The sequence below is a fragment of the Lepidochelys olivacea genome (genome assembly GCF_965140295.1).
Source record: "Lepidochelys olivacea isolate rLepOli2 genome assembly, chromosome: 3".
Classification (NCBI taxonomy): Eukaryota; Metazoa; Chordata; order Testudines; family Cheloniidae; genus Lepidochelys; species Lepidochelys olivacea.
This window is the reverse complement of record NC_140413.1, coordinates 31973084-31988499: the sequence shown is the minus strand read 5'-3', so window position 1 is coordinate 31988499 and position 15416 is coordinate 31973084. Positions and strand designations below refer to the sequence as shown.

Below are 15416 nucleotides of genomic sequence, written 5' to 3'. Positions count from 1 at the left end.
TGCAACTTGAGACCATTACTCCTTGTCCTGTCCTCTTCTACCACTGAGAATAGTCTAGAACCATCCTCTCTGGAACCACCTCTCAGGTAGTTGAAAGCAGCTATCAAATCCCCCCTCATTCTTCTCTTCTGCAGACTAAACAATCCCAGTTCCCTCAGCCTCTCCTCATAACTCATGTGTTCCAGACCCCTAATCATTTTTGTTGCCCTTCGCTGGACGCTCTCCAATTTATCCACATCCTTCTTGTAGTGTGGGGCCCAAAACTGGACACAGTACTCCAGATGTGGCCTCACCAATGTCGAATAGAGGGGGACGATCACGTCCCTCGATCTGCTCGCTATGCCCCTACTTATACATCCCAAAATGCCATTGGCCTTCTTGGCAACAAGGGCACGCTGCTGACTCATATCCAGCTTCTCGTCCACTGTCACCCCAGGTCCTTTTCCGCAGAACTGCTGCCTAGCCATTCGGTCCCTAGTCTGTAGCTGTGCATTGGGTTCTTCCGTCCTAAGTGCAGGATGCTGCACTTATCCTTATTGAACCTCATCAGATTTCTTTTGGCCCAATCCTCCAATTTGTCTAGGTCCCTCTGTATCCTATCCCTGCCCTCCAGCGTATCTACCACTCCTCCTAGTTTAGTATCATCCGCAAATTTGCTGAGAGTGCAATCCACACCATCCTCCAGATCATTTATGAAGATATTGAACAAAACCGGCCCCAGGACCGACCCCTGGGGCACTCCACTTGACACCAGCTGCCAACTAGACATGGAGCCATTGATCACTACCCGTTGAGCCCGACAATCTAGCCAACTTTCTACCCACCTTATAGTGCATTCATCCAGCCCGTACTTCTTTAACTTGCTGACAAGAATACTGTGGGAGACCGTGTCAAAAGCTTTGCTAAAGTCAAGATACAATACATCCACTGCTTTCCCTTCATCCACAGAGCTATGTGTAGCCGGCATAGTCAGCGGTGCAGTTGTGCAGCTCTCCTTGACTTAAATGAGAATTACAGGTACTAAGTGGCAGGCCCTAAATTAGGAACTTTTAGAATACAGTAGGATGATAAATGTTATTTTAAAGAAACCTTGACATCAGTGTTTGCGCTTAAGTAGCATGTAAATGATTGAATATGATACAAAGACCTATCTGGAACCCTTATTACTTTAACATCATTGAGCTGCATATCAAAAAATTCAATGTGGCTGTCACTTTAAAAAGCACGTGAAATTAACTATTGTAGGGGACACACAGGAACATTCTCCTTCCTTAGAAGCAAAAGCACTGGTGTTGCTGACAATAGGAGGTTAGAAAACATTTATTAATGATGGGGTTTCTAATTTTTACTTGTATATCACTAAATTAGTAGCTTTTTTTCTTTATAAAGATGGAAGGGAGGGAGGGGGTTAAACAACTAAGTAATAAATATTGTAACTGAAAATGTAGTCAGTGTAGTATCATTTTTTTTAGTTCTGCTATGAAGTGACTATATTAGTTTCCTACAATTAGAGTAAGAATCTGATATATGTACAAATAAGTTGTATTCAAAGCAGAGATCGCTGAGAGCAGACTTCAGATCCAAACGCTCCTGGACATGTACTGCATCTATCACCATGACAGGAGTCCAAGCAACCACAAAGTAATAAGAAGGAATCACCAGCAGGTGGAGAGGACTTAAAAAAAGTTAGTTTTAAATTATGTCTGTGTTGAATGCCCCATGCAACCTAGTTTGAAGGGAAGTTAGACCAGAAATCAGGCTTTCTCCCTGTTTATATTACTGCTTTGGCAGTTCACCTTTATGCATGAAATAATGAAAGATCATGGATTCCAGGATCTCTCTGAAAATATATACGCATTCAAGTAAATATTAATTACTTTAGACAGCAGAAATGTTACCAGGTCATAATAAATGCAGAGCCTGTTCAGCGCCTTTTTTCTCAGGCAGTTATTTCAGCAGTAGGGTCTGCTTCAAAATGTCTAGAAATAACTTATATTCCTCATTCATTAGGACAGAGTTTTCTGGAGCCATTATAGAACACTCAGTTTAAAATCCATCCACGGGGGGGCAGGCGCTTGGGATCTAGAAAACTCTGTTCACTCCAGAGAGTCTCAGGAGAAATACTATCAGGGGTTCCTACTGATGACATCTTAAGGATAAGGGGGAGACTTACGTCCTTCTTATCAGTCTTTAAATTCCGTGTTCCTTTAAGATAACAACAGAAAGGGCTTTCTAAATAGGTCCCAAATTTAGAGCTGCTTGCAGTACTTGCTTTGACTCTCTTATTTTCTTAGTTTAGTTTCTTAGGCAATAACAATCCAATAAAAGCACCAGCTCCTTGTGCATTAACATCCCTCTCGGCATTCAGATCTTTCCTTTGAAACATACTTGTTATGCCAAGTTTCTCCCCTGCCTTCTGCCCCAAAGATATCTGGACTTTGAGCTAGAGTATGATGTGTATAAACTTCATTGGTTGATTGAGATTGCCAAGGCTTGTTCAGGCAATTCTACCAGAGCTGCAGCTGCAGGAGGCCCTGAGTCAGCCAGGGCTCGCCCCAAAAGGGACAGATTGAAAAATTGAAAGTGTGATGCTTATTGCTCATGCTCCAGTGCCATGTGGTGCAGAGCACAAGCAGCTTCATGCTGAGTCACAGCTCTATGGTGATAAATAAGATGAATCCCTTGAGGGTCTGACATCTTCCCTCTATTGATTCCACTCTCATGCTGTTTTATAGGACACCTCTTCACTACTTCCCTCACAGGCGCTGGCTTCCTCCTTGCCCTGGGGGTGCTCAACCCTTGCTCTGCTCCAGGCCCCACCCCTACTCCACCCCTTCCTCCAAGCCCCCGCCCCCGCTCCACTCCAGGCCCTAACCCCACTCCACCATTTCCCCCAAGCTCCTCCCCCGCTCCGTCTCTTCCCGTCCAGTTCTGCCCCCTCCCCCAAGCACACCCTGACACTGCGCCTCCCTCTCCCCCCAGTGCCTCCTGCACAGTGCGGAACAATTACTTAATAAATAATCATTTTCTGTTCACTGGAATTTTCCTTTGCACAATGTGTTTATTTCAATGCATGTTTTACTATTGTTTTCCCTAAAACTCCTATCTCACCATCAGCGTTAAGAAATTCAATGCAAAAAACTATGGTAATGCAAAGTGATAGTTGAGAATTTAAACTCCTAAATCAGGAAATCAAACCATCTGTAATTATATTGTAGCTCAGCTGTGTTGCACATAGTTGACTCAACCCTGCATAAAGCAGAAGTCAGGGGATTTCCTGTGTTATTTATCTTGCGTTATATATGTTTAATATAAAATCAAAACACATGTTTATAGCATCATTTTACTGACATTACACTACATTCAGGTGTGACAGATATGGCAATTTCCTGCAATATTTTTGGGTGATTTTATCACATTAAGTGTATATCGTTGTGGCCCAAGGATTGTGTGTAATTCTATGGGGGAGGGTAATCACAGCTGCTCCAAGAATTAAGAACAGTCAGGGTGATTAAGCAAATTCCCTAAGATTGTAACATCTCCAGGGTGGCACCACCACCTACTCATATATACTGGTTCAAACTGGATTTTTCAGCATCTAAGACCAAGAAAAGACTTTTGGATAAATAACCTGAGTTTAAACTGACTTAAAAGGGCCTTCTTTCTGATCCAGAAAGGTTAGGACCTTCCATCCCAGGTAGCCTGAATCCTCCCTTGGAAGGGTTGGAAGGACTTTGGCCAACTGAAGCCCCACAAAACTGATGGGTGACCTCTGGTAAGTCTTGAGCATGTGTACAGGAACTTTTATTGATTTGTTTTGTTTTTTAATACATTTTCTTTGTAATACTTCGATCTTAAGAATAAATGTGTTTGCTTATAAGGGCTGTGTGGTAACCTGTCACTGCTGGCAACTACAGCTGTTCATAACCTTTGAAAGAAAGCAAAGTGCAGACACTGGCCTGTTTATGCCACCTGGCTTTCTGGGGATATTACCGTGGAGGCAGGAACTACGCAGCCTGCAAAACCCCCAGTCAGGAGAGAGAGAAAGGCAGGTCTCTGCCCAAGAGAGGTGACAGCTGAGGAGCCAGGAGTCTAGAGTGGGTGCCGTTGGCAAATCCCAGAGGGGAAATACAGGGCACTGTGATCTATGACAATGTGAATTGCCATAGTACCAGCAGTGTATAAGCAAGTACTATAGAAGGGAAAACCATAGAGAAGTCTCATAGTTTTTTTGGGAAACAAATCGTTAAAAGAGACAGAGAAAAACGAATTATGAACAGCTGAAGAAAGGTCAGCTGCTTGAGCTATGGGAAAAAAAAAAAAAGGCAGCTCAATACCGGGGAACAGAACAGAGTGCAGCTAGTACAGTGGTTCTCAGTCCGCGGCCCACTTGCTGCCTAATCAGCACACTGCTGCAGCCCATATGACATCCTCAGGGCCATACAGGTAGTATATATATTGTGTGGGTGTGGCCCACATAACACACAAAGAGCTGCATATGTGGCCCACAATGGTAAATAGGTTGAGAACTATTGAGCTAGTAGATCTGCTGTACAGAAAAGGAATGATGGTCCATGTTCCCAAGAAGCATCCAGCCTACTGGCAGAGGGTCCATCAAGCAGGGGAAATCTTGTAACTGACTCCTTGAAGGGAGCCCTGAGAGAAGCTGATAGAGGCAGCAACCGTATTCCATTGGGATCAAAGGCACCTCTGCAACAGGAATTGTGGACAGATTGAAAGTTAGAGCTAGAGAGGCTCTGATGGGAGAGAGACAGAGTGTGAGTAGAAACCCACCTGCTTGCAGACAGAGAGCAACAGAGCGAATCGGGAGAGGCAGCATCAGTACAAGAGAGAAGACAAGTACCAGCTTGAGGAGAAAGGGAGAAGGACAAGGAGCAACATCAACAGCTCCAGATGGAGAAACTGCACCCACAGAACCATAGGTGAAGCAAAAACCCATCTCGGTGGGTAGCACAGATTGTAAAATGCTTCCTCACTTTAGAGTGGGTGATGACATGGATGTGTTTTTAAATACCTTAGAACAGTGGTTTTCAACCCTTTTTTTAATTTGCAGTCCCCTAAAAAAAAAAAACGAACTTTGAATGGACATGCAGCCCCTTTGGAAATCTTGGACAGAGTCTGCAGACCCCCAGGGGTCCATGGATCACAGGTTGAAAACCACTGCCTTAGAAACAGGGCGTGAATTGAACAAGCTGATGGACATAGTATGGCATGTGCCTCTACTATTGTGAGGGACAAAGGCTTTGGACATTTCCCCTCTAATGGACAGAGAGAACTATAAAAATTATGAGTGATGTAAACAAGCTTTTCTGCAAAAGTTTAAGCTGACCTATGAAAGGTTTATGAGAGGGTTTGGGGGGTTCAAAAAAAAAGGAGAAATGACCAATGGTGAGGTTTTTTTAATTCAAATTAAGGGTTATGTATGAAAATAGGGAACTGGGGGGGGGAGGAGGGATTACTACAGTCAATGAGGCCTACAAATTAATGGGTTCTGAACAATTCTATACACTCTGCTACCCCAACTTGAAATCTCAGTTAATAGGTAAAATCCCAGATATGTAACTGTAGCTGGGAAGTGGGCTGACCATTTTGTGGGGATTGAGCCTGGGTTTGATAGAAAACCTGACAGGAATGAAATGGGATCAGAGCACAAGAATCAGGCCCAAGCAGAAACCCACATCCAGTGGGGAGGGAAACCACTTCCAAGAAGCCCTGAGATTGGAATAGCAGTGTTCCATATGTGGCCAGCAGGGTCACTTTGCCCATGATTTTCCTCTCTGCTCACTGAGACACAGTGCAGTGCTGGAAGGGGCAGCTATACCCCAACCTCATAGTTAATTGTGTGACTAACTGTCTGGAGACAGGGAGTCCCACATCCAGTCTGCCAATTACACATACTGTTCATGCTAAGCCATTCACACCCCAAACCACCACCCACATGTCATGCTGTACCCCGCAGTGGAAGTGAAAGGTGGTAGTCAGTGGGGAGACGTTCATTAGATGGAAAGACACTGGGACTGCTAAAATTAAGTTAAGCCCCATGTCATGAAACCCCACCAAATGTCCCTCAAATGTGAAATCTCAGTTAAAGTTCCTCATGGAAAAGCCTTCGCTCTACCTACAGCAAAGATTTCTATGCAGGCCCAGATTGGTCAGGGGTGCTGTAAGCAGAAGGGATAAATCAGACCTCAGTTAGCTTCAAACCTGTGAGAGACTGTTGTAGCCAAAATGCAAATAGTATAGATGACAGGGAGGAGGGGTGTGGATCCCCCCATGTCAGTATACAAGAGGAATCAAGTTACTTTCCCAAAGTATGGAAACAAATACCAGAGGGGGCAAATGCGTCTACTTAGGAAGAGCTCTGTGGTAACTCATAACTACTGGAAATTACAGCTATTCATAGCCTTCAAAGAGAAAGCAAAGTGCAGACGCTGGCCTGTTTAGGCAGTCTGGCTTGCTGGGGATATTAGGGATGTCAGGGATATTAGGCAGGGAACAAGTGCAGTGTGGAAATACCCTGGTCAGGAGAGAGAAAGTTCTCCACCCAAGAGAGGTGATGGCTGAGGAGCCAGGAGCCTAAAGTGGGTGCCCTTGAAGGACCACCTGTATATCCCAGTTGCCTTGAACTGTGTTATACAGGTTTGGGGCATGCAAAAGTGACAGTAAGCCACCTTTGCAGACCTCCCTCAAGTTACCCAGTGCTCCAATCAGTTGTTTCAAGTTGCAGTGGGGGAGGTTTAGATTGGATATTAGGAAAAACTTTTTCACTAAGAGGGTGGTGAAACACTGGAATGAGTTACCTAGGGAGGTGGTAGAATCTCCTTCCTTAGAGGTTTTTAAGGTCAGGCTTGACAAAGCCCTGGCTGGGATGATTTAACTGGGAATTGGTCCTGCTTTGAGCAGGGGGTTGGACTAGATGACCTTCTGGGGTCCCTTCCAACCCTGATATTCTATGATTCTAAGGTTCTTTCCCTTGTGTAGTCATTTACATCTATGCAAAATACATGTAAAACTCTGCCATCACTGCATTTGAGTGGAGAATTTTGATTTGTGTAAGGACTGTTGTCCCCTTACGAAAACTCAGTGGCGGTGTTTTGGTTGGCTAGCTCCCAGTACCAAAAGGAAGGGGAAGGGTCAGGGTTGATAGGAAATCAGGACACTGAGACTGAAAGTCCCCAGGAACAATGGGGAGAGGCCAATGCTCCAGTCCAGCCTCATTGACAGGGCAGGCAAGCTAATCAGGGAGTCAGGAAGCCAGGGGGTCCTGTCCTCCATGTGAGCTGGAATTGCCTGGGTCAGACAGAGTGGGGCTGAGCTAAGGAGAGAGCAGGGCAGACATGTCAAACCTGGGGAAAAAATGCAGAAATTGGGGTTGGTCTTGGCTTAATTGGTTTGTGAGTTGCTTGTTGGCTAGTTTTTGGCTTGTGGCATTTTTTTTATCAGCTCTTGGCAAGGGGGGGCAAACAGGAGCAAGGGGGGGGGAAGTCAGGGGTGCACAGTGGGCCCACCACAGTCGCAGACTGCATACTGGGGGGATCTAGTCACATAGAGTGTTTGGATTCTTAGGGATTGGCTTGTTTTAGCCTTTTATTGAAATGGGATTAGCTTGATTTTTTGGCTTATTGTGAAAGTCAGGGTGCTTATTTACTGCGTGAAAGTTGGCAACTGTGGAGCAGGGGCCCAAGCTGTGTTGGGAGCAGAGTCACAGAAGCAGCCTGGAGAGCAGACCTGTCCTGGGAGGAGAGCTGTAGCAACCAGAGCCAGAGAGGCCAGAGAAGCAGCCCAGGGATCTGGAAGCAGAGCAGCAGCAGCAGCCGTGCTGAGGCAGAGTGGAACTGGAGCTGGAGCAGTCCAGAGCCAAGTGCAGTGAGCAAGGGGAACCCTGGGCAGCAGGCCCAGCACAGAGAGATGCCCCCAGCCAAGACACCTGGTAGGCCAGACTTGGAGGGGGATTGTAACCTTGACGGGGCAGGGGTGACGCTGGGAAGAAGGATCCTGCCACCTGAAGTCTGAGGGCATGTGGCTGCCGCCAGAGCAAGTGTCCAACCCGCAGCATCCCTGAAGCACAGCCAGGGCCTGAGAAGGAGATCTGGGACTTGTGAGGAACAGACTGAACTTCCCTTACAATCCAGAGACTGCTGGTTGTGATGTCCTCATGCCACAGAGTAGGGTTATGTGTTTTCCTTTAACCTTTCCCATTTTTTCTTACAATTTATTAAACAGCAATCAATTAAAAAAAATATTTGCTTTGAACTGTATGTAATGATCAGTGGGTCAGGGAAGCATCCAGTGCAAACACCCTAACCCCTACCCTAAGTGACCATGACAGCTTGTGGGTCGAGTCCCCGAGGAATCCTGGGCCCAGCCTTGTTGGGGTTATGAGGACTCTGCCACACAAGAGTGGAAGGGGAGCCTCTGAGGTCAGGCAGCCTCTGGGTAAAGGAAGTGGGAGTGAGGACTCAGATCCTTTCGCTAGCCCATTTCACCGGGGTAGTGTATAAGCCAGAAAAGTTCCCCACAACAGCAGGACCATTCCCCCGCTTCCATTTGGAACTGCTCTATACCTGCTCTAAGAGATAAATATATTAATGAATGAAGTCTCTCAACACCTGTGTGTAGTTGATAATTATTCCCATTGTACTGCTGGAGAAACTAAAGCACAGAGAGGAGAAATCTTAAGCAAAGACACTTGGTCTGACAGTAGCAGAACTGAGGCTCTAATTCAGGTAGGGGCATTTGAGTACTACTGCAAAGAAGTAATAAATTATAGTAACCAGGAACAGAACTCATATATGTGGACTCCCACTGCTGTGCTTTAACCATTAGATCATACTCACTCTCAAAGTTTGCCAGAGTGTGGTTCTTCAGAAGGGATGAATCAACATGGTCCACACATCAGAAGGGGAGACTGGAAGATTATAAGCAAAAATTCATATAGGCTTTCATTGAAAACTTAAGATGAGGACAGTGGAAGGTTAAGCACTGGTAAGAGGTCATTGTATGTAAATGAAAGTGGAAAGCACTGAGTTAAGTAAGCTGATTATTTATCTTATTAAACTTCACTTGACTATCTGTCTGAGGGATACATAAATGCTAATGTGACCCTGTGGAGAAAGTATTCTTGAAAGACTAATAAATTTGAATAGTAGATATCCTAGAAATAAATACTCAGGGCAATGGTAAAATGGCACTTACAACAATACCACTTAGACATTAGAGACATTACAGTAATTGGTTTCATGTAAAACAGATAGCTAAAGACATTGGATTAGTTCCCAGGAGCATGCTAGAATACATATCAGAGATGAGTTCTTTAATTGAATGCATCTTGGTATAGGTATAACGGCATAAACCATATAAAGTATGTCACACACCTTAACAATTATGGCTACATTTCATTTTCCACACCATCCTGTCCCCTTTAAGTATCTTAAAGGTACAGTAGCTAATCTATTTGTTTAAATTATGCTTTTATACTCTGTAGGCAGGAATCCCACCATCATGAGTTTTCCTGCAAAAAAAACCTAGCACAGTACTGGAGCAATATAAATATATTATGCATTTATAAAGAATTTATCAATGTGATGCATATTTAACATATGTGCACTTTAAAATTCATTTATATTGTGAAGGAATAACATTTTCTCTACTTCCTGTGGAACATGTTTCACATTTTATTGTCTAGGAATATAAATTATAACCCTGCTTTCTGCATTCTCAAATTTGTTCCACTGGACTAGGTTACAAGACTAATTTTTTTTTTCATTTTCCATTTTAACTGTCCTCTTAGAAGCTGGGAAATAATTTGCACCTACCTTTTATGTCCTTTTCCTATTTGATTAGTAGTAATCTTACTTTCTTTGAAAAGAGCAGAAATTAAGAGGCCTGATTCTCCACTAACTTCCACTGTTTGAAATATAAATCCATAGATATTAAGTCAGAAAGGATCATTATGATCATCTGTTCTAATTCTTGCAACAAGGCCAGTAACAGGGTGCAACATGTCTATCATTGCCCAACAACAATTGCAAATTGTGAAGGGCATTATCATAAAACGATAGCTTTGCAAATAAAAGGCCAAATGCAGTGCAAATGAAATAAAAATATTACCATGCAAATGTAAGAAAATATTAAGATGTGAATAAAGAATTTTTTTAAAAAAGTTGTGATTTCCTTGGGATAGTAAATTAAATCCAGAGATTGACTTGCTGTAACATGATTATTGAGCTAATTCTTGTTGATGGGTTATAAAGATGAAGTCATCCAGTATCTTGAATATAGTCTACTAGTTTCCTGACACTTAAAAGAATGTTTTCAATGTTTTAGGTGCACATCAGAGCTACTTTTAAATGTTATCATGTGGATTGAAACATTTTCTAGAGTCTCATTTTTTATTAAAAAAAAAATCTATTTCTCCATTACTGCAGGGAAAAAAAATAGACAGTAAGACCAACAATTTCATATTAAGATGCCTGAAGCTGGCTCCTAAGTAAGTGGCTAAGGAACTATAACACTCATTTACTACTTTGGGAGCTGTAGGGACTCAGTTCCTTTGAAAATAAGACTACATATTAAGGAGTCTATATTTAAATTTAGATGCCTAATGTTGTGTGACTGCGTTTGAAACCATTACCCTAAGTTTTTATGGATCACAGAAAAATAATGGTCAAATCATGCTCACCTTATTCACCCATTCATACTCCAATTCAAAAAAGTGGGACTACTTGTGTGACTAAAGCAAGTTAGATTTGGACAAATGTTTTGTGCTGGCTCCTCACTGGTGTACACCAGCAGCTTAGTGCCAAAAAGGTTAAGGGTTTTATTAATTTATTTTAGGAAAAGTTAACAATGAGTAAATAAACTGGGCTTAGAGTGTCACAATCTCCCTCCTGGTCTCTCTGCTCCTCCAGTGAGAGAGTAAACTGCACAGGTCTATACCCAGCACAAGATTCATTTTCTGACATGCCAGTAGATTGAGGGCATGCTGGGGACTTAGAGTGAAGTCTCCACCCACTTTCAACCCATTTCCACCCACTTGTGTTGGGGAATGAAGTACAGTGGTTCCAAAGAACCTACTTCCCCTCTTGTACTGCTACTCATCATGCAGTCACCAAAGCAAGGGAGTAAAGGGCATTTTATACACCTTACTCTTTGTGCAAGCCAGGCCACAATTTGGCCCCCAGTGGGCATTCAGTAGTTAACAGTTCTTAAAATTTCCAAACATAAAACACATGTTAATATTCAGATCAAATCAACCAAAGGCATAAACTTACTAGCTATCATGCCTTCAAGCAACGTGCTGTGCTGTGCTTTGCTTCTCTTCTTTAACAATACAATTATAAGGGAACCTAGAAAAGATGGTATTCTTGTATATTAAGGGATGAAATATTTATTACATCTTTTTGGATTATAAATATTGTGGAGAATATTGGAGCCAAGTTTTGAGAGAACCTCTCTCTTACTGTCATTTTTTCCATTACTAGTATGTCATTTTTTCCATGACTAATGTGTCACTTGTCCTGGTTATCCTGGCTTTAACATTGGGTTGTTCTCTCTTTTTTTCCACTAGGAATCTATAGTCTATTATGCAGTCACCCAATCAGTTTACCTCCTTTTGACACAGTTTACCAACTTGACTGGTAATCCCAGAAGACTGTCAGAGCCTATGGGAGAGTTAATACAGCTACTGCTCTGATCCAGAATGGTTGGATTTCATGGCATCCTCATCACAGATGGAAGACTCACCCCATTCACTAATTGATTTTTCCATAAATCTTACAAAGTTTGCAAGAGGTCAGATATCACTGATAGTAAATTAAAGGGGATTCTGGAATGATTCTCTTATTTTTATGTACATGTTCATGTCATTATGAGCTTTTCCAACATTAATTACCACTTATTGAATGCTGACAGTGTGAATTTGGGATCTGGCTGAAATTTATCCATGGCAGTCCTACTTCTTACTGTTGAATGATGAGATCTCAATTGTTTATCTACATAGAACTTAGTAGGGAAGTGGATCCTGAGTAGATCTGGTGCAACAAATATGTTTTTTTTTAAAAAAAGACCCTTTGGATTTCAGGCCCCTGTTTGTTGTCATTTGTATTATAACTGAGTGTTTACTTTGTGGACACACAAATCTGATCAGTTGGGCTAGGCACATACAAAACTGATTGATGGGGCTGGGTGAATGTAATGCCTTCTCCATCTTTCTTTCAGATTTTATCCAACAAAAGAGGAGGGCTTCTGCATAGATGCTGACATTTTAAGATTCATGTGCAGCTTCTGAAAAGTAAAATATTTTCCATCATCAGCTACACTTTTGTCCCCAACTGATCCCCCAATTAAACATTATAAAACACAAACTTTGGTGGCAAGTAATTAGGATTGCTGCACACAAAACATACCTGACAGAAACCCACAAAGGCAAGGAAATGAAAAGTTAAGCCACCTAAGAGTGTGTGCACTCTATTCCTCCTCCCACAAACATATGCCTTACTATTATACAACTACCCTACACTGCAACGTTACTCTACACCCTTAGAGATGTAGACTTTCTATCACCCTCTTAACTGCCTTGCTGCACACACCCCTTTACCAAATTATCCTCTCCCACCCCAACCAAGTAATACATCAATTTTGTGGGAAAACAATCTGGTAAAGGGGGGGCTGTGTAGAAAGGCAGCAGACAGACTTAAGTTGCAGTGCTAAAACAGTCAGAGCAGACTGCACCATAGATATCAGCAGTAACAGATAATACTATAGCATATTTAAAATCCACAACCAGTGCTTAATTTGTTCCAGGGCTAAGCCCCAGCATCTCTAGGCTTGGTAGTTCAAAGCCCTGACATCTCTGGGTTTGCTGCATCAGTTATGAATGTAAAAAACTTCCTTGACCCCCAGCACATAATATCTTGAGCCCTGGCACTTCTTTCGTTACAAATTAAGCACTGCACCCAACCAATGCTGACAGCATGCGGGCTCACTGAAACTGAAGCCCTGTAGATTTTTCAAAGCCAGGACCCAGCTATGGCATCAATAGATATACCCAGTGGGAGGCCACGTGTTCAGATAGCTACACATAGGCAGAGACCCTACAGCAGGCTCTGAGGCACAAAGTCCAGAAAAAGAATGCTGAAAGATCAAGCTCTATAAGGCAATACCTCATTTATCTTGGTACTGGAAATAATGATTGCAGGGCTTGGCCAGACTGCATTAACCATCAAGCATTGGCCAGACAGGGTTCGGGCAAAAGTATGGCCATAGCAGTGTACCACACATCATGAAAGCTACACATGGACCTGTTCTCCTTTACAACTGTTAGAAGCAGAGAAGCCAGTCTGCAAAGGAAGCCAATGGGGGCTGCAGGAAGCGGCGCGGGCCAAGAGACGTTACAGCTGCCACTTCCCGCAGCCCCCATTGGCCTGCAGCAGTGAACCGCAGCCAGTGGGAGCCGCGATTGGCCGAACCTGCAGATGCAGCAGGTAAACAAACTGGCCCAGCTCACCAGGGGCTTTCCCTGAACAAGCGGCATCCCAAGTTTGGGAAACACTGCCAAAGAGCCATGTTCCAGAGTAGGTAGTGAAGCACCAGTTTTATCTTAAAGCATGAATCACCTGTTTCTAGGGAGGTGCCACAGCAGCCTAATCATGCTGAGATGTCAATGCAACAGGGTCCATAGATGTCAGTCATTCCGAAGCCATGCTGCACCAATCCGACAGGGTAACTCATTTTTTAAGGTATGTGTGCTATAATCATTTTCAAGATACTGCAGCACCAACCAAGGCGAAGTATTGGACCACTCAGTAACCCCAGCCCTAAATAGAAGCATCAGGTTAACTACAATGTGAGTACACTATGAGATGTGGAGGCCTGTTTCGGAGTTGCCAAAGCTCACTCTAAGACCCTGCCTGAAGAGCCAACGCTTACAGTGTGCTTAGCCCAGGACCGTCCCTAGGAGGGTATGGGGCCCAGGGTGGAAGTGACAGATTCGTCTCTTCAGGGACAGACCGTGCCAGCCAATCGCACTGGCCTGTGGGGTCCCAAAAAGTGCAGGGCCTGGAGCGGTTGCCCTGGTTCGCCCTACCCAAGGGACAGCTCTGGCTTAGCCTCACTTTAATAGTGTGCTTCAAACAATGGCTTCAACCAGAGGGAGCTCCTAGACCATCTGTGGCAAACAAATAATTGGTAGTTGATAGTACCACTGGGCTGTACCATTCACATTACAGGGTTGGACTCCCCTCCCCCCGTTGACATGTGTCATAAATATAAAGGGAAGGGTAAACCCCTTTAAAATCCCTCCTGGCCAGAGGAAAAATCCTCTCACCTGTAAAGGGTTAAGAAGCTAAAGGTAACCTCGCTGGCACCTGACCAAAATGACCAATGAGGAGACAAGATACTTTCAAAAGCTGGGAAGAGGGAGAGAAACAAAGGGTCTGTGTCTGTTGGTATGCTGCTTTGCCGGGGATAGAACAGGAATGGAGTCTTAGAACTTTTAGTAAGTAATCTAGCTAGGTATGCGTTAGATTATGATTTCTTTAAATGGCTGAGAAAAGAATTGTGCTGAATAGAATGACTATTTCTGTCTGTGTGTCTTTTTTGTAACTTAAGGTTTTGCCTAGAGGGATTCTCTATGTTTTGAATCTAATTACCCTGTAAGGTACCTACCATCCTGATTTTACAGGGGTGATTCCTTTACTCCTATTTACTTCTATTTCTATTAAAAGTCTTCTTGTAAGAAAACTGAATGCTTTTTCATTGTTCTCAGATCCAAGGGTTTGGGTCTGTGGTCACCTATGCAAATTGGTGAGGGTTTTTACCAAACCTTTCCGAGGAAGTGGGGTGCAAGGGTTGGGAGGATTTTGGGGGGAAAGATGTGTCCAAACTACGTTTCCCAGTAAACCCAGTTAGAGTTTGGTGGTGGCAGTGGTCATTCCAAGGACAAAGGATAAAATTAATTTGTACCTTGGGGAAGTTTTAACCTAAACTGGTAAAAGTAAGCTTAGGAGATTTTCATGCAGGTCCCCACATCTGTACCCTAGAGTTCAGAGTGGGGGAGGAACCTTGACAACATGTGAGGGGGAGCTGCCTTAAAAACTCATTGGCTTTACTTCTGAAGGAGGCTTGATTCCTAGATGGTTGGTAACCATAACACTTTTCAAATGTAACTCCTCCGACAAAATTAGTAGTCTGACCTGGTCTACTTTTTTACCTTATGTTGGGTTCACCTCCAACAGATATGTATATTTTAAAGAAAGAATACATCTGCTGATCTTGTGAAGCATAGTAGTTTGGCGGTGAATTGCATTTCCCTCTAATCTCCAAGAATCTACTAGTTTTATCAAAGATGCTGTTTAAGTTCTTCAGAAAGGTGTTTACATGGAGCCAAAGTCTGC

At 43.3% G+C, this 15416-nt stretch overlaps 1 long non-coding RNA gene across 1 annotated transcript in view; it reads left to right on the top strand.

The window, feature by feature from the left end:
- Window positions 1-11963, top strand: part of LOC311518974 — a 139937-nt gene extending 127974 nt beyond the window's left edge. The window contains exons 5-6 of the long non-coding RNA XR_014711168.1: window positions 3674-3775; window positions 11591-11963. This is a non-coding gene — a long non-coding RNA (uncharacterized lncRNA). The remainder of the gene's footprint in view (window positions 1-3673; window positions 3776-11590) is intronic.
- The last annotated feature ends 3453 nt before the right edge of the window (window positions 11964-15416 follow it).